This window comes from Sceloporus undulatus, chromosome 3 (assembly GCF_019175285.1).
Source record: "Sceloporus undulatus isolate JIND9_A2432 ecotype Alabama chromosome 3, SceUnd_v1.1, whole genome shotgun sequence".
In the NCBI taxonomy this organism is placed as follows: Eukaryota; Metazoa; Chordata; class Lepidosauria; order Squamata; family Phrynosomatidae; genus Sceloporus; species Sceloporus undulatus.
In genome coordinates this window covers 161,306,301-161,324,246 of record NC_056524.1, presented here as the reverse complement: position 1 = coordinate 161,324,246, position 17,946 = coordinate 161,306,301, and the positions used below count along the sequence as shown (strand labels likewise).

The 17,946-nt window shown below is 41.1% G+C and overlaps 1 protein-coding gene, 1 long non-coding RNA gene and 1 pseudogene across 9 annotated transcripts in view; 2 read left to right on the top strand and 1 right to left on the bottom strand.

Moving 5' to 3' along the window:
• The window catches only part of LOC121926496, a 33,225-nt gene extending 20,380 nt beyond the window's left edge, over positions 1-12,845 (top strand). Inside the window, exon 3 of the long non-coding RNA XR_006103029.1 lies at positions 12,342-12,845. This is a non-coding gene — a long non-coding RNA (uncharacterized LOC121926496). The remainder of the gene's footprint in view (positions 1-12,341) is intronic.
• GRID1 (glutamate ionotropic receptor delta type subunit 1) overlaps positions 1-17,946 on the bottom strand; it is an 887,376-nt gene that overhangs the window by 732,505 nt on the left and 136,925 nt on the right. The gene's annotated exons all lie outside the window — the stretch shown is intronic.
• Positions 13,672-13,820, top strand: LOC121927387 (annotated as a pseudogene).

The following is a 17,946-nucleotide window of genomic DNA, read 5'->3' as shown; positions in this document are numbered from 1 at the left end:
ATTTATCCAGGAAGGTTGATCCAACCAGACGATATCAAAATTATGAAGGCTGACATTCCAAAATCATTTCTAAACCACAGTAGAAAGATGGGGGGGGTTTCCAGCAGCCAAGCAGCTCACTATGTACGTTGCCTTAAAAAAGTTTCTATTGCTGACCTTTGCCCATGCTGTAGGTGGTTGGCTCACTTGTTGAGAAAATAAAACAGGATTGCTCCCATGTTTTAGCTGTTTGAGGGAAATGTTAAATATAAATTGGTGTTTAATGAATAAAGCACTGAAGGAGAAACATAGATAGGCATGCTAAAGGCATGACCTTCAGGATCAAGCACACATGCCTCTTCACTGGTGTATTTTAAAAACATCCCAATTCTGAACACACTTACTTATAAATCCTACTAAATTCAATGCACTGATTTCCTAACAAGTTACATAGAACTGCATCTTTATACTTGAACTAGCTGTTACAGTAAATATGAAGGGGCTGCTAAAAAAAGAAGTTCTTTACTAATACTCTTTTTCTCATAAAGTTTTACAAATACCAAATACAGTATGTGATTTCACATTTTTAGGATGTGAGCTTTCTTGTAACCGCAAACAGTGGTCAGTGGAGGAGTAGGGGAAGGAACAATATCCCTCGAAGTGGTAGAATTCAAAGACATAGCCATGTTAGTCTGGAAAATCATTATGCAAAGGGATCTAGTAGCACATTTGAGACTAACTGAAAGAGAGAAGCATATGCATCTGAGGAAGCAGGCCCAAGTCTACAAAGGCTCATGCTACCAGCTTCTTTCTTTCAGTTAGGAGTTTATCGTACTGGCCCTGAAACGGGTCCAGTGTGTTCTAAACGTGCGCATGCGTGGGAGAGCACAGAGCGGGATGGAGCCAAGAACCCCATTTTATCACACGCTGGAATGGCTCCTTTGCCGCTGGGCATTCCAGTTGCGTCCCCGTTCCGTTCCAGAGGGCGCCATTTCTGAGATCGCTTTAGAACAGTTCTCAGAAATGGCACCCTCTGGGACGGAACGGGGACGCAACTGGAATGCCCGGCGGCAAAGGCAGCATTCCAGCATGCGATAAAATGGGGCTCTTGGCCCCATCCCGTTCTGTGTGCGCACACATGTTTAGAACACACTGGGCCCATTTCAGGGCCAGTATGATAAACTCCCTAGTCTCAAAGGTGCTATAGATCCCTTTGTATACTAGCATCCCCCAAAGTTACAAGAACAGCAGCATGGTCAAGCTGCAGAATAAACCACTGCCTGGACTCCTTACTGGACTCCCAGACAGACTATGGTTGTAGCCTCTTTTTCAGAATATAGTCTGGAAGTACCAGTTCTGGTCATTCTGTGCAAAAGGAAAAAAAAGATGGCCACAGTGAGGGGGAAAAGGTGAAAACCAGTGGGCTAGAGGAAGGGGACAGGACAGCATTTTACATAACACCCTCCCCACCTCCCAAAGCCCACCACAAGTGGCCTTGATAAACAGTAAAAATTAGATATGGCAGTGCTGCTTTTGATGGTGGCCTCCTCTTGTCATCGTTTCCAGCCTCAGCAATGTACATCTCTGTTAAAATGTGCAGATTCAACCAATGCAATATTATTTATCATCATTTCTTTAGGAATTTTCTATGCTGGATTTCAGTGATACTGCGCCAAGGGTGGCGAGAAAAATAGAAATAATTAAGATGGTTCAAAAAATCAATAATCAGATTAATCACATTGAAACTGCAGGGCATTCAGAACAGAGTTGCTATAGCAGACAAAATCAAGTTCAAGAGTGATTTCAAAAGGCCATGAAAATTAAAAGGCCGTTGCTTGGTGCTCATAAGGAAGTAAGAGATAGAACTGGATGAGACCTGGGTGGAAGGAAGTTCAAAGCAGATTACTCCAACTAAGAATCACCTTTCTCCAATAGCCACCCAATTAATCTTCAAAGGTAAAAAGGTAAATACACATGGGAAAGGACCTCCCAGACTTACCATATGTGATAATCATAAGGAAGGGGAATCTTCAGGTTCTTTCATCCCAAGCTATAGAGAATTTTAAAAGCAAACACCACCAACATTTTGAACTATGTTCAGAAGTGAAACAGCAAACAGTTGTATAGTTTTAAAACCAGAGACATAGCTATTCTTGGTTAGAAACCTAGCAGTGGATTTTGGACTACTTGCTGTATCTCTGCAGCTTTCCAAAGGTAGCCTGATATATACTGTCTTATACTACCTTAACCCAGAGATTACCAGAGATTTGGGCCTGTTACAGACAGCCAAAATAAAGCTGCTTCGGGTCTCTTTGGAGGTATGCTGTTTAAATGATGCATGCATCCTAAGAATCCAGAAGCTGCACCAAAGCTGCCCTCCAGTGCTTAGGAATGGAGTGTGGCTTTGGCATGACCTCTGGACTCTTAGGACCCATGCATCATTTAAATAGCATACCTCCAAAGAGACACGAAGCAGCTTTATTTTGGCCGTCTGTAACAGGCCTTGATAAACCTATATGCACACTCATGCAGATACTGTTGAGAACATATGGGAGCAGGACAAAGTTCCAAACTAGAAATAAAATTAACTTCATGGTAACAACTTCCCACCCCCGTTGTTTTAAACTAGAAATCAAAGAAATAGGATGGGAAAGCTCTGACTATTGAAAAAAAATCCTCTTGACTTTGGAAACTTGGCACTCAATGGGAATTCAGGAAAGCTTAATGTTTCTATTAAGCTATTGGGGAGTGAAAATCTGCAGTGAGAGATTTTCTGAAAATGTTTCAATCCACATGAAAAGTGAAGGAAGAAAACAAAGTCTCACACTGCAGCCAAACTGAGGACATTAGCCTACCGGTCATGGTGACATCCTGGACTGATTTAATTTTACAGATAAGTGGCCTGTAAGCCTATACCATCTTGTCTGCAGAAAGTTATGTCTTGCAATGAAAATAACCAGGGAATATATGAGTGTATGAACAGTCAGTGCAAAGCAACTATAGGAATTATGAAGGTTGTAGGCAGACATCTGACAGAACTGACATCGATAGAAGCACTGTTTTACCCCAAACTAAGTACCAATGGCATGCCTGATATGGAATTTCAGGCTTCAACAGCATGCAGAATGGTTAAGATGAGCCCTATTTACTGAGGCAGAGGTGCGTTACAGACCGCCTAAAAGCGGCAGTCTGCCGGCGCTGCTGGTTGCTCTGCGCGGGAGCCGCAGTAGCCAAACCGCGCGGAGCAAAAAAGAAGCCCCAAAATGGCGCTTCTTCCTGCGGTGCAGTTATGACGCAGCGAGGTGCCAATGGCGCACTCGCAATGTCATAAGCGCCATGCGATGTGCAGACGCTATGCGTCCAGAACGTAATAATGGCGGCGCCTGTGTGTATAGGGCGCCGCCATTATTACGCCCCGTCACGTGCTAGGGGTGAGGCCGGTGTGGATGCTAGGTCCCCGGCCAACCTCTAGCACGTGATGGGGGTGCCTCAAGAGCCCGTCTGTAACGGGCCAGAGTTCTCTTGAAGACAATCAAGACAGAGTTATCTGTAAAGACCAAACTGAGAGGGATATGTTTTACCAAGCAAGGCTCAAGAACAAAACATTTTGACTAATATACTTTTACATGGCAGTCCTAAATGTAGGTAGAGCTAGCATGGTGTAGTGGCTTGAGTGTTAGATTAGGACTCTGGGAGACCAGAGATTGAACCCCAACCAGGCCATGGAAACCCACTAGGTGAGTTGGTGAAAGTCACACTCTACCAGCCTCAAAGAAAAGCAATCTTCAAATTAGGAAAACCCATGATAGGGTTATTTTAGGATCACCATAAGTAGAAAACAGCTTGAAGGCACACAACAACAAATTAAAAGTAGAGTCTTTGGTGGCTAACCTTAACCCAGGGATAGATTTATTGAACTATAAATCTAATCAATCCTCACCACTGGCCAATATTTGTGGGGTCACACCTTTCTCAAGTCTGGCTTACCTGGATCTTATAGTTGCTGTGTCCCTCTCTTTCAATGTGGATATAATAAGGCTGCAAATATGACAGTAAATTAGATGTTCAGAATGCATGTCTAATTATTATTATCTAGTACAATTAATATGCACAGCATATACAAAGGTGACACAAGCAAAAAAATCCCTGGGCAAAGGAGCAGAAAGGGAAGTATAGAGAGATGGAATAGTATTATGAAATGAATGGAGAAGTCTTTCCAATTACCAGCTGCCAAATCCTTTGAATGTGTGCATTAGATGCAGCTGGCCATTCACCTGTGTCATTCCTATCTGGTGCCAATACAGCCCATTCCTCAGCAAAGGCCAACTGACCTAGTCTCCTACAGATAAGAATATGGGCCCCTGCTCCTGCTCAGCTACTACACGATAGTTCGGTAGCATGTAAGGCCATACATCACAATGGCCAGGTAGGTAGGTTTAGTGGGGGAAATTTGTCCAGGTCATCATCCACCTGGAAAAAATAGGCCCATGCCATTCAGAAGCTACAGATCTCATGGGCAGAGCCATGGGGGAAGCAGCTCCTTCATCACTATGGTGTCAGGCAAAGAGGCTCCAAGAGCATACTTCCCTGCAGTCAAAGACAAAGTACGTCATGTTTGGCAAGGTAGAAGCACTTTGTGAGACTCAATGGACAACTTGGCACTGCATGTTTCACTTGGTAGGATTTCTTTGAGGTTGGCTTCTCATTCAGTGATGCATTTGACTGAATGAACTTCAGCATAACTCCCCTTCCCCCATTTCAATTCTGCTAAAAGTATAATAATGAGAAATGGAAGCTGAGACCCAATTAGAAAGGGCTGTCTGCGATGCAGATTGATGTAATGAGTATGTGCCAAATGAAGAGGGGGTGGCTTTTCCACCTTGCCGAGTTCGGCAGTGAGAGGTAATTCCAACTAGATTCATAAGTTTCCTTTGGAACTGGACAGAAGATATTTCTGAAAGAACATCTGGACAAGCACCGAGGAAATGCACCTTTTGCAAAGGATTTCCCATTCACAGTACTTGTTAATAAAATCACAGAAAAGGAGTGTAATGTAAGACCACCAAACATGAAGACTTTTTCCTGTTAACATGTTGGGATCCATGTCATTATCAAAACATGTTTAGAGAGATCTCTAGACCAACATTAAAGCAGACTAGCAAGAAATTTAACAGCTCACTGACTTATATGAAGTTCTCAGTACAGTGAGATCCCTTATGCGGGGGATCCATTCCAGATGTATGGGAAATACTGTCTTTGCTTGAGCCCCATTGAAAACAGTGGGGCTCATGTATGCACCATTGCCTCTTCTGGCACATGGATTTCAGCTTATGGTGTGGGTGCACTGTACTTTGTAAGGTCAGGACTGCAATGAAATCATAAATATACTCATGCACCAACTCCACATCCACTGTTCTCTCATCTATGTTTTCTCTCTGTAACAGCTGTCCTCTGTCTGACCCCTTCCACATGTGCCGGCTCCCATAAATTCCAAATAGTTGGTTAAGGATGATGGGGGTTGTAATGCAACACATCTGAAGAGTACTGGAGTGGAAAAGATCACTCTATCACCCTACTCCTAATCAACTCTCCTGTTTTCCCTTCTCTAATTCAGATACCAATACAGTAGCTCCATAGCAGTTATTTACTGAGGAAGGTCATATGGTGGGGCACTTTAATATAAGTGACACCATTTTACCACACCACTGTATATAATTGAAGTTCAGCATCCACAGATTTTTGGTCTCTCCAGGGGGATCCTGGAAGTAATCTCCAGCAGATACCAAGGGTCTACTATATCTAGGGGACAGAATGGAAAAAGAGGATGTAACTGGAATGATATGGATAATATAATATAGATATGGATAATTGCTAGAGTCAGGACCCAGGGATCAGGACACACACACACACACACACACACACACACACACACACACACACCAATTTCCCAGACACAAAGTCCTAGAGATCCTTTGCTCGAGCTGGTGCCTAAACTGCAGGGAACTTGTATTTCTTTCTGATGTTCAGATAAATGGCCACAAACAAAGCCACAAGTTCTTTGAATTATATAAGGCTTAACCCATTCATTATTTTTACACCATCCACCAAACAAAGAAACTGATGGTACACACAACTATTCTTCCCTGGCTCCATATTCTGAATACACCCTAAGCAATAGTTCAGGAGGATTTACAGACCAGAACTTTGTGCTGGCCTGGGGGCGGAGTCAGGGCATCGCGTCCAGATGCTGCATGCCCTTGATGATGCCACCAGGGTGCCATGATGCTGTGCGCCACTCCAGATGATGTCTCTGCAGTGCAGTGTTCAGATGACACAGCACTGAAGGGGTGTCATATAGCTGTGCCACCACGGCTATGGCTCCCTTTGGAGAGCGCAAAAAGGAGTTGCTTTTTGCAGCTCCTTTTTGCGCCCTGCAATGTCTGGATTGGGGCCACGGCGTGAGGTTGCCGCAGCCTAAATCCAGCCAGGAAAGGGGCAATGACATGCCACCCCTTCCCCTTAGTCCCACTTCAGAGCATTGCATTATAAACTCCAGACACTTCCACAGTGGCATGCAAGTCCAAGAAACACAACACAATGTAAAATAACAAACATTCTTATGTTACAGCAGCAACATTTTTAGTATACTGTACTCTTGCAATACCCTTGTTGGGCAGAGTTATCACTTGGATACTCAACCTATAGTTTGTAGGCCAACAGTTTTAGGATTTTTTTGTTGTTAGTTACACAGAAAACCATTGTATTGCTTACTTAATGGGAAACAAGCTAGTTGAAGAAAGTGTGGTTCTTGGTAGCTGGGAATAGTGAAAAAGCTGTATTTTAACAGCAACAAAAGTTAGTCAATTTCATGCATTATTTTGCATTCACTGCACTCTGCTTTTGGCCTTACATTTAGATGTTCATCTGTATCACACAATAATACACCCAATTAAACTTTATTGTTCATTAACAATGGGGAAATGGTTTATCAAAAGCCTCGTGTAGTGTTTCAAAACACAACAGGTACTTAAGTTTTAATTATGAAATGCTATTCTAAACTGCTTCTCAGAGAGGACATAAAAGAGAAGGTTGCAGGTCTAGATATGCTATTTTTAAAAATATTCTGATAACAGCTTGACACACAGAAATCAAGCAAATTAAGCCTTCCTCGTCACTTTATCTTCAGGATATAACCTGATCAGTCAAAAAAGCTTGGTCAAATATTTAGATCATTAACTTCCAATAGTGACAAAGAACAGTATTATGTTAATTACACTCTGTAGTTCAGCCACAGTTGGCATCTTGGCAGAGTGTGTTGCCAGCTTATAGAAGGCCTTGTCCGCCACTTGCAAACACAATGAATTCCATGGCAGTCTTGACCTCTGATCATATACCACTGTGATGACTACGTTCCTGTACATGAACATACTTTATGACAATATACTTAACAAAGAGATTTTAACAATATTTGAGCACAGTCCAAGATCATGGCTTCCCTTTCTCTCAGGTGTTGTTCACCACTGATGTTTTGCTCATACCCCTGTACAAGTGGATAGGTGAGTTTCTTCACTGACTTTCATACTGCGCAGGCAGGGGAGTAACTCAACTTCTGAAAAATCAGTAATATTTATTTACAAATAACGAGTTGCTTGTAATTGGTTCCTCCCCATTCATTAAAATAAATAATCTATGTTATAGATAGCCAGTTTGGTGTAGTGCTTTGAGCACTGGACTGTGATTCTGGAGATCAGGTCTCAAATCCCTCAAATCCATGAAAACCTACTGGTGACCTTGGACAAGTCACACTTTCTCAGCCTCAGATAAAGGCAAAGACAAACCCCTTCTGAATAAATCTTGCCAAGAAAACCCCATAATAGGTTAGCCTTAGAGTCACTAAGGCTGAAACAACTTGAAGACACATAACAACAACAACAAATCTATGTTGTATTATGATTGTAACCTGGTAGAGTATAACCACTTCTCTTGATGATGCAACTGTAACTTAAAGTTATTTTTGCAGTTGCAGAGGTGCGGCTTAGTAGATGGTCAAGGAAAAATGCCATATTATCTGTTTGCTGATAGTATCTCCTTAGTCATCCTGGTCATCTGAACCTTAGTTTCATTGATAACTGTGAAATGTATAGAGGAGGCCAAAAACATCTTCTGATGTGACAGAAGATTGGTCCTGAGATGTAAAAAGATATTAATTGTTATTATACCATGCTTAGGAACTATCAGGTCCTTTTAACATCTTTGCATTGTCCCTTTTTAGTCTTTTAAGTTCCAACTCTTTATCTGAGCACAGGTAACTGAAATCTCAGGCATTTAAACTATCTCCTCAAGCAAGCTTATGTATTAAAGCAGCAATTCTGCTAATGTTTTCAACCAGAGCTTTGAAGGTTGCTCTTAAAAGTAATTAGATAATATTCCAAGGAGTGTCCCAGTTTAGTTACTCTTACAGCTACAGTTTTAAAATAATTCTTTGGAAAGTATTAGAATTATACTTCTAGTTACTTTTTCAAATAAACCATTCAGGCTGTTAAAACCCCGGGCAATGGAACCAAACTCATCAAGACAGCCACACAACTCTACACAGACACACCTGCAGGCAAGTGATAAGTATAAAAGTGACTGAAACAGTTACAGAGACATAGCTGTGTTAGTCTCAAATATCAGTAAGCAAAGGGATCTTGCAGCAACTTTGAGATTAACTGAGCAAAAGAAGTGATAGCATAAGATTCCTGAGACTTAGGCCTGTTATAAATGGGCACCCTAGCACAGACTCAGTCCGTGCTAGGGTTAGAAAGGGGCGTCTCTTCCAGACGCCCCTAACCCTAGCACGGACTGAGTCTGTAACAAATGGCGGCGGCCGTTCCACACGGCCGCTGCCATTTTGACATAGCGGACGCTCTGCATCCGCACGTCGCACACCAGTAATGACACCGCGAGTGCGCATTTCGGCACTTGTGGCGTCTCTTCCGGGACGCAAGAAGGAGCGTGATTTTCACGCTCCTTCTTTGCAACATCCGGGAACCATGCCATTTGGCTGCTGCAGTTCCCAGACGCTGCAACCGGCGGCGGCGCGAGACTGCCCCTTCTGAGCCGTCTGTAACGCATCTTAGTCTACTTCCTCAGACACATGGAACAAACTGGTGCCCAGGAAGGACCTTTATAATCAGATTGTATGAATAGTCATAGCAATGCAAAACTTGTGGGTATGGTGATGAAGTGACAAGTTCATTTTTAATGATAACAATGAAAATGAAAGTATTTAAAGCAATATGCAATATACAAAACAGCACTGTCCAATGAACAAACCATAGAGATAATCAATTGGTCTAATCACTTTAAAAATAGAGTAAATTGGTAATTGATCTAATCACATTCTGTTACATCATGAGAGCAGATAAATCTCTTTACCTAGCACTAACCACAAAAGAGATAGTACAAACTGAAAGTAGTATAGAACCCATTGGTGAGCGTATAACATGAACCAGGGAGGGGGGATATCCAAAAATAACATTCCCCCTTGTTATCCTCCTTTGAGCCACTCTCAGAGGATTTTCTGTTTCCCGCATCCCAAACTCTTAGCTGTGTGACAGAAATGCTCCAGTAAGAGTACAACTAGAACTAAGAAACATAGAGAGAGAGGGGAACACTAACACACACACACGAACCTAAAAATTGCCCTGAGTATGACATTCTAATAAATTTCTTTTACATATATATGAGAGCTGCTGTTATATCAGAGAGCTGTCCTCCTTATTAAGGGAGAGAAAAGGAGAAGGTCATATTCCTGTCTCTTAATTTATTAACATTGTACAATAAATGTTTGAAGAGAATATTAATATTTTATAGTTTATGCTAAACTGGTGCCTTGGGATTTGCTTGAACAGACTGGAGTTTTTTTAAAGAAACAAAAAATTAAGTCTGCAATTTTTTTTAAAAAAAAAATAGCATGCTAGCTGCAAAATCTCTTCTGCAGTTACTCCAGTTGTATAGCCAAGATTCATATCTGCGCTAGGTTAAGCTAACCTTTTGCAAGGAGCATGATGGGCAGTTAGAGGATAATATGGGTGTAATGACCAAAAATAATGGATCTGTGCTTCCAATTATACCACTTGATATCTTTCTGTAACAATATATGGCCCACTTCTCCTTTGAGTGTCACACACATCCGTGGTGGTCTAGTGGCTATTTATATTAATATCCCTCCTTTTTTTTTTTACATTATCTCTTTTGCACTGGGTCTCATAGCACCTCTACCTCGCTACCCAAATATTTAGGCTGAATAATTTGGAAACTCCAATCACTGAAAAGGCCATTCTTAAATTGCCTTTGAGGTGCTTACTGGTCATTTTAGGTTAGTTCCTGATCATTGTTAATGTGGAAGAAGAACTGGAAAGAAGACAATTCCCATGAGGCCAATTTCCTGCTAAGAAATGTAATTGCATATGCAAGACTCATAAATATTTTGGTTTGTACTCTGCCTATCTTCAGTACTTTATTTTCACCACAGCAGAACTACTGAGCGAAACAAACTGCCCCTCTGCACCACTGTCCAGGAGGCTTCGCAGTGCAATGTTTTGATGCTGCATTCTCTGAAACTGCCCAGAAGCCAGCTTCTAGCTGCCCACACATGGGCTGGCTTCTGGGCATCTTGGGGGCATGGTGGTTTTACATGCCGCAAGCCCCCAAAATGTCAGGAAGCCACTGTAGGGCTGTGGAAAAGCCGTTTAAAGGCAGCTTTTCTGTGGCTGAAAAAGTAGCCATTGAAAACTACTCCTTTTTTGGTCAGCACCATGGCAGATTGGTGACATGGTGTGTGGCTTCCACATCCCCAATCCATCTTTGGGTGGGGCAGCTTCACAGACACCCACCCGGATCGTCTATTTCAGCCCTATGCTGCGATTTAAAAAGATAGGAGGCATCCTATTGATCAGAGGTTTAAGCTTTTGATTTTTTAGAAGTTAGAGCTCAACAATATTATAAGAGCTGAACTAAGGGAAAACACATCTACCCAAATTGCCTCTTTTGAAAAGCTGAGACTGTTTATGATTCCATCACTTCAACACTCTCATGTGTGTGGTAAAGATTTTAACAAGAATTAAAATGGCCATGTACTGAAAAACATAAACATTACTGTGGTAATAACCTCAGAAATTAGAAGAAAACTAGAAGTGGGAAACGCAGCCATGAAAAAACTAGACAAGATCCTAAAATGTAAAGCTGTACAACTAAACACTAAAGGGAGGATCATTCAAGCCATGGCATTTCCCATCACCATGCATGCATGGGTGTGAGAGCTGGAAAGTGAACAAAGCTGATAGAAAGAAAATAAATTCATTTGAGATGTGGTGCTGGAGAAGAATGCTGAGGATATCGTGGACAACTGACAGGAGAAGCAAATGGATCAAGCCTGAACTCTCACTGGAAACAGTGATAATTGAGTCTGTTATATTTTGGCCACAACATGAAAAGGCATGACTCATTAGAAAAGGCAATAATCTTAGGAAAGGTAGAAAGAGAGGAAGACCAAGCCCAATGGCTAGATTCAATCAGAGAGGTCACAGGCCTGATCCTGCAGGACCTCAGAAGAGAGGATGAGAATATGGAGTCTTGGAGATGTCTCTTTCATAGGGTCCCCATAAGTCAAGGTCATCTTGAAGGCAGTTCACAACAAACAACAGCAACAACCATAATCTAATCTCTGAAAGATGCTTCTCCTCATCTGCCTCCAGATCAATTCAGATCAAGAGTAAAATAAAATAAGTTATTTTGGTTTTATAACATAACAACCACAAACTCTGCTAGTGAAGTTCCCTTTCCTGTCTGGGGCATTGATTATGTATACTCAGTTGGATCCTATCCACAAAGCACTCTGAGCAAGAAAAGTCCCATTAAAGAGAACTCAAAGCAAAGCTATAGGCAAATAAGAGGCTCAGATATCTCAGGGCAGAGAGCAGCCAGCAGCGTAAACCTTCACTTACTACCATGTAAGTTGTCATTCTTATTAGGAAAAACATGATTTCATACATTTTGAATGATTCCAGAGACAACAAAATGTATACTTTTATCTTTTCAAGTAGATAGTTGCCCAGTAAGATTGTCCTTTATAACAAAGATTTCTACACTAACAAGAAGCAGCCATTAAGTTCCTGCTTCACATTTCAATTTACCTGTCTTCAAATCTTATAGACTCTTCCAAGACAATACAGAATCCTGTGTTTACCACTTACTTATGACAAATTAGTGGTGGGCACTCTTCCAATAGACTGCCAACTATCTCATCTTTACATCATGTGTGAGCGAGTGTGTTTATGTGCCTTTAAGTCTCCTGTCAACCTATTTTTGTCTTTTAGATCCCACGGCTCTCCCACCGGTTTTACTGTGTGCATTAATCAGCGACCTGAAATCTAAAAAGAAGGAGGAGAAATACTGGCTCACAACATAACAGATAAATTTAAGAACAAAGTAAGTGTCTTCAGTAATATGGACATCCCCTACAGTTCAATAAGAAATGGATTAATCACTTAAAAAGCCAGAAGATAGACATTATGAGAAGTCTGGATACTCAGTGAATTCAATTCCCAATAGTGGAGTGATTTAAAACAATCTTGTAGCAAATAATATTTAAGGAAATAGTAGGGCAGCATATAAGAGAAGCAGTACTTATGGTGCAACTTTGACAGAGAAGCCAAATGACAAGCTGGTATTTATTAATTACATCCTATCTTTCCATGGGTGACCTCAAAACAGTGCACAATGATCTCTCCCTTTCTCAACTGATGAGGAGAAAAATTGCAAATGTACTTTATATCCCTGTTGTGTACAGTTACCAAAATAAAACATTTTTTAAATGGGAACCTTATTTGTCAGTGGTCCTTTTTAAATTTCTTTCTCGGGGTGAAAGAGATGGAGATGATCCATTTAGGCTGGATTGGGGATGCACAAAACAGATGTGAAGCCACAGTCCAGCCAGCTGCTACCGCAAACATGAGCAGAAAATATCTACTCCTATTTGGGGTGGAAAAAGCTTCCCCTTTGCCTCTGGAACAGGGTTTTTGCTGGCTCCAGGGTGTGTGGCATCTAAACGCCATGCCCTCAAGCTGGATAGAAGCTGGCTGGAGTGTTTAGACATACCATGCTCCCAAGCCAGCAAGAATCTGGCTTTACTAGGCCATCTGTTTCGATCCCTGAGCCTTTTCCAATCCCTAGTTTGGAATTTCAGCATTACTGAGGGTTCATCACCAGGACCATGGAGCTTGTGGTTTCAAGCATACAGTACCTACAATACCTGAAATGGCAAATTGTGCCGATTTTCACTGGCATGTCTTGAACTGCCTTTCTCATATGCCATTTATGTTAATGCCCAATCATTGTTAAAATGGAGGAGAAACTGGAGCAGAGCTATTTCTAATGCAAATTAAACTGGAAATACATTTTCAGTATATAAAATATAATTATCCATACAAAATATTAAAAGAGTACTAAACTTTGATCCTGATATATGTTGAGCACTCCCTTGTCCAATGAGATTTCTGAATTTCTAAATTTAATGATCATAATCCAAGCCAACTGTTTAGTGCAAACCCAAGTGTAGATTTGTGTTTGAATATAAGTGTGCATGCACATACACACAAATGTGTTAAGGTATTTTTAAATAATCCTACTAAAGCAGGTAATACTGTAATACTTACCTGGCATGGGAGACACCATGATCACGAAGGTGGTTTTCCCAGGGTGAGGCTCATCCATTGCACCCCTGTGATTTCCCCAAATGAGGAAAACTCAACTGCATAATTTGTGGTGGTAGGTTTGTGGGTTTTTCCACAAATTTGTGGGTTTCCAGTGAAGCTATTTTTTTTAAAAAAAACATAAGAAGACACTACTTAAGCTGAAGACATAATGCTTCCCCTGTTTGATGTCCCAAATGCTGGGCCATGCAAACTCTGATCTCACATAGAAAGTATGAGTTGAATTTTAATGACCATTTTTAGTCATAATTAATTATTACTGGTGGCACTAATGGCAACCATTGTTTACAGTAATTAAGTTCTCTCTAAACTGGCGTTTGCTAACAAGCTAAAAACATTGGTTTCGAATCATAGTTAAAAATGAATGCTAGTTAGCATTAACCATGGTTAACATTGATAAGGTAAAACTATGCTGAAGTCTGTTGGAAACAGTAAAGGAGGACTGTGTCTCAGGGTGATAAAAGGCTGGGACAAGGGAGCACACAACCCTAGAGTCCTCTCCAGATCACAAACATGGTGAACAGTGCTCATTGTAATTTCAGTCCATTCTAAAGTAAATGAAATAACATCTCCCTGTACAAATAGATTTTCTATGATCCTTGTGTGAGCATATTCAGGTTTCATCCACACAGACTTTAGCATTCCATTGCATCTGTTGATTGTTGGTTTTAAGCATTCAGAGTAACTAGAGGATTACAGAGGAGGCTTTTAAATGTCTGAACTAAGTTAAGCCTTCAGTCTGTGCAGAGAAATGAAATGGCTTCCTTTTTAGCCAAAATATACACCAAGCTGAGGATAAGTTGATATTTTATTTACTTGTTTTATGATTCCTTTATGCTAGCAAATTCTGTTTCCACGTCCTAGCCTGACTATCCTGGATACACATCTGAACATAATGCACCTGGTAGCTGCATGAATAAGAATTTTTACTGTATTCAACAAGACAAAGAAAAGCCAGAGCTGCTGCTAGCTTCACACAGTAAAAACATATTGTTTTCAGGCAGAGTATTTAAGCAATACATTTATTTGCTATGTCCAATGGAGAAAAAAGGACCTTGCCCCTCCAAACACCTGTTTTTTATTTGATTTTTCTATTAACACTTTGGTTCTCAAATGTGAAACAAGTGTTTTTGCAGGGAGGAGATGTAGCTGTGACAGATGAAACATTTTCCTTTCAGAAGGCCCCCAGATTCAGTGCCTGATATCTCCAAACACAGCTATGAAAAATATTGCTCTGGAACCCTAGGAATACCATTGCTCTCCAGAGTAAGCAAAATTAAGCTGGAGGGACAAGTGGTCTGATTCAGTGTAAACCAGCTTCCTGTTTTACTGTTATCTCTTGAGGAAATGGTGCTCTCTACCTAGAGAAACTACAGAAGGGGGCTAAGCTGTCCTCCTCCCTGCTGTTTTTTGGCCACCCATGAAAGACCTTTATTTATGATGGCCTTAAGCAACTGATAAACCGCTGAAGATGGAGTCTGTTACCAGCGGAATGCTGCTACATTACAAAACATTACAAAAACAGATATTAACTGAGGGATTAACATTATCAGGAGCCCAGATGTAACTATTGACAAGATTAAATCCCCAATTACCCTAGAATGATATCAAGTGCACTGAAGAGGATGAGGTAGAGAGAAGGAAAAGTCAAACCAGTGGCCAGAATTCTGGCTAAAACTCTGAAAGAACAAAGAGGCAATCTACTAGAGGGATGAAGAATTTCTAGCCTTTCTGCTGGTGTTGGAATCACAATGCTCATCAGTATTGGCACCATAGTCAATGGTAAGAGATGAGGGCAGTTACTGTTCCACTCCCATCATCCCTCATCATTAACAATCTAGAGGGCTAACTTGCTCTATCCCTGGTTTAGTGGCTTCCCTCCATGCCTCATTACTCAGACTGAAGGAATGCAGAATAACTTGGAATGATATATCAGACACTTATATAAAATAGATTCTATAAGACCAACCAGTTTCTATGATAGTAAGAACCCAGGCCTGCTGTTCTAATATCCCATCTGGATCAGCCTGCAACTCCCAGTGGCGGAGATAGTATGATACCAGTCCAGAGCTCGGCATGATCTCTGCAACATGTGACACCTCAGCATTATGTGAGTTTTGCAAACTAGGATTTTAACCTGTGCTACACACTTCAAGTGCTCTATGAGTCAATTATTCCTGCATTGTTCTCATAAAATGTATATTTTAAAGGGCCCTCATCCTTTCCACAGCACAAGTGAACAGGAGAGGTTGTCACGAATTTATGTCCACCCTTCCAGGCACAAAGAAGAAATAAGTGCTAGCTGTCATCCAGCTTTACAAATGTTTGCTCCTGTGTGATAAACACTGTCCAAATGGCATTGGAAAACCACTGTTCAAACTGTGGAGAGAGATTGTTCGAACATCTATTTCACCATCTTACCTTATCCATTATATCTTGGACAAAGGTAAGTTGCTTTTCCATCAGAGGAACCAACCATCCAACAAATATGCCTCTCTTTGCTCCATTGTTTCTTGGTTGATAGCAAAAAATTTCCAGCTACACTGTGTCATTTAAATTAGAGTCAAGGAGATGACAGTTCTACTATTGGGAGAAATGGGAGAAGCAAGTGAGCGAGAGAAAGATCTCTTCTTTGAAAACAGAAGCAAGAACAGATTGCTGCTTTTCACCCGTGATTTGTCACAGGAAGAGCAAAATATAAACACTGTCCATCTTATCTGTCTACACTATTTGTATAGTGAATCTCACCAAACCACCAAGGATGAAATCAAATGTCATTTAGCCAGACTATCTGCATTTCCGAGTCTTTTCAATTCTGTTCTCATATTTCAGTTTCACAGGGTTGTTTTTTTTAAAAAAGAAACCTATCAGTTCTTTCAAGATTACTGCACCAGTATTCTCAACTCCTCTTTTTGCTTTTTGCTTATTTTGTATTTTTTTTAAAAAGAGAGACAGGACGCTTAACTATATTAAGTGCATGTGTAATGTTTCATGGTTTTTAATTGCATTTTGTGAACCACCCAAAGAACTTCAGCTATTGGGAAGGAGAGCAATGTAATAAATAAACAACATTAAATATCTTTGGCCATCAATGTGTGAAACTACTGGGAATGGGGAAGTTAGATATAGACAGTTAAAAGGAAGTAAGAAGATTGCCTTGCTGCTTTGAGATCAATGTGTTTGCATCCCAGCACAAACCTCCCTCTGAGAAGAATAAGGGGTGGCAATACATTTTACTTCCATTTAAAAATGGTACAACCAGGTGGTGTGATAGATTAAACAGTGAGAAATAATAATATGTGCATCACTGCCTGATGAGTTTCACTTCTGAATGCTTTTACAAACATTGAGCAACATCTCACTTGCTTCATCACTGAAGACACAGCTTGTTGTTGTTGTTCAAAAGCCTCCTCAAGTCAGCCTTGAATCATGGCAGACCTGTGGATGAGACATCTCCAAGATTCCCTTTCTTCCACTACTCTGCCTAAGTTTTGTAGATTGGCGCGCATAACCTCCCTAATTGAATCCAGTCAGGGACGTAGCCAAGGAGGGGGTTCTTGGGGTCTGGACCCCCCCTTCCATTAGGAAAATGAATGGTGTGTGCTGCTGCACCGCCGTGCCCAAGCCCCATTATAATGGCAGCACTTAGTCTGGACCCCCTCCCCCTTCCTAAAATCCTGGCTATGTCCCTGATCCATTCATCTGACATGCAGTCTTTCTCTCTTTCTTCTTCCTTTTTCTGGCTCATCTAGTTTGATAGCATCTACTCTGGATGGCTGTTCCTAGCCAGAGATTCAGACTTCCCCACTCCTACTGCCACCCACCAGGGATTAAATCTTAAGCAAACACAAAGCATGATTTGCCACTGAGCTACTAACCTTGTTATCCAGCAGTGGTTCCTTGTATACTGTATAGACAGTTGCTATATACCAGGCCAGAGGATACGTCCATATAGACCCATATTACCTGATCTGTCTGCCAGGTTCCCAAGGAGAGGTCATCCCCATACCATGTTACCCAATTGTTGTAACTGGATGTGCCAGGAACTTCTGAACTAGGGATCCATTTAGCATGAAATAGGTGCTGCAAACATTGAGCTATAGCTGCTTTCCCACCTTATATTGTCTCCCAAAGAAAACAGAGAAATTATTTCTCAATAATTCAAACTGCAAGGTCAAGGTAAACAAGCAAAAATGAAATATCTCCTAAT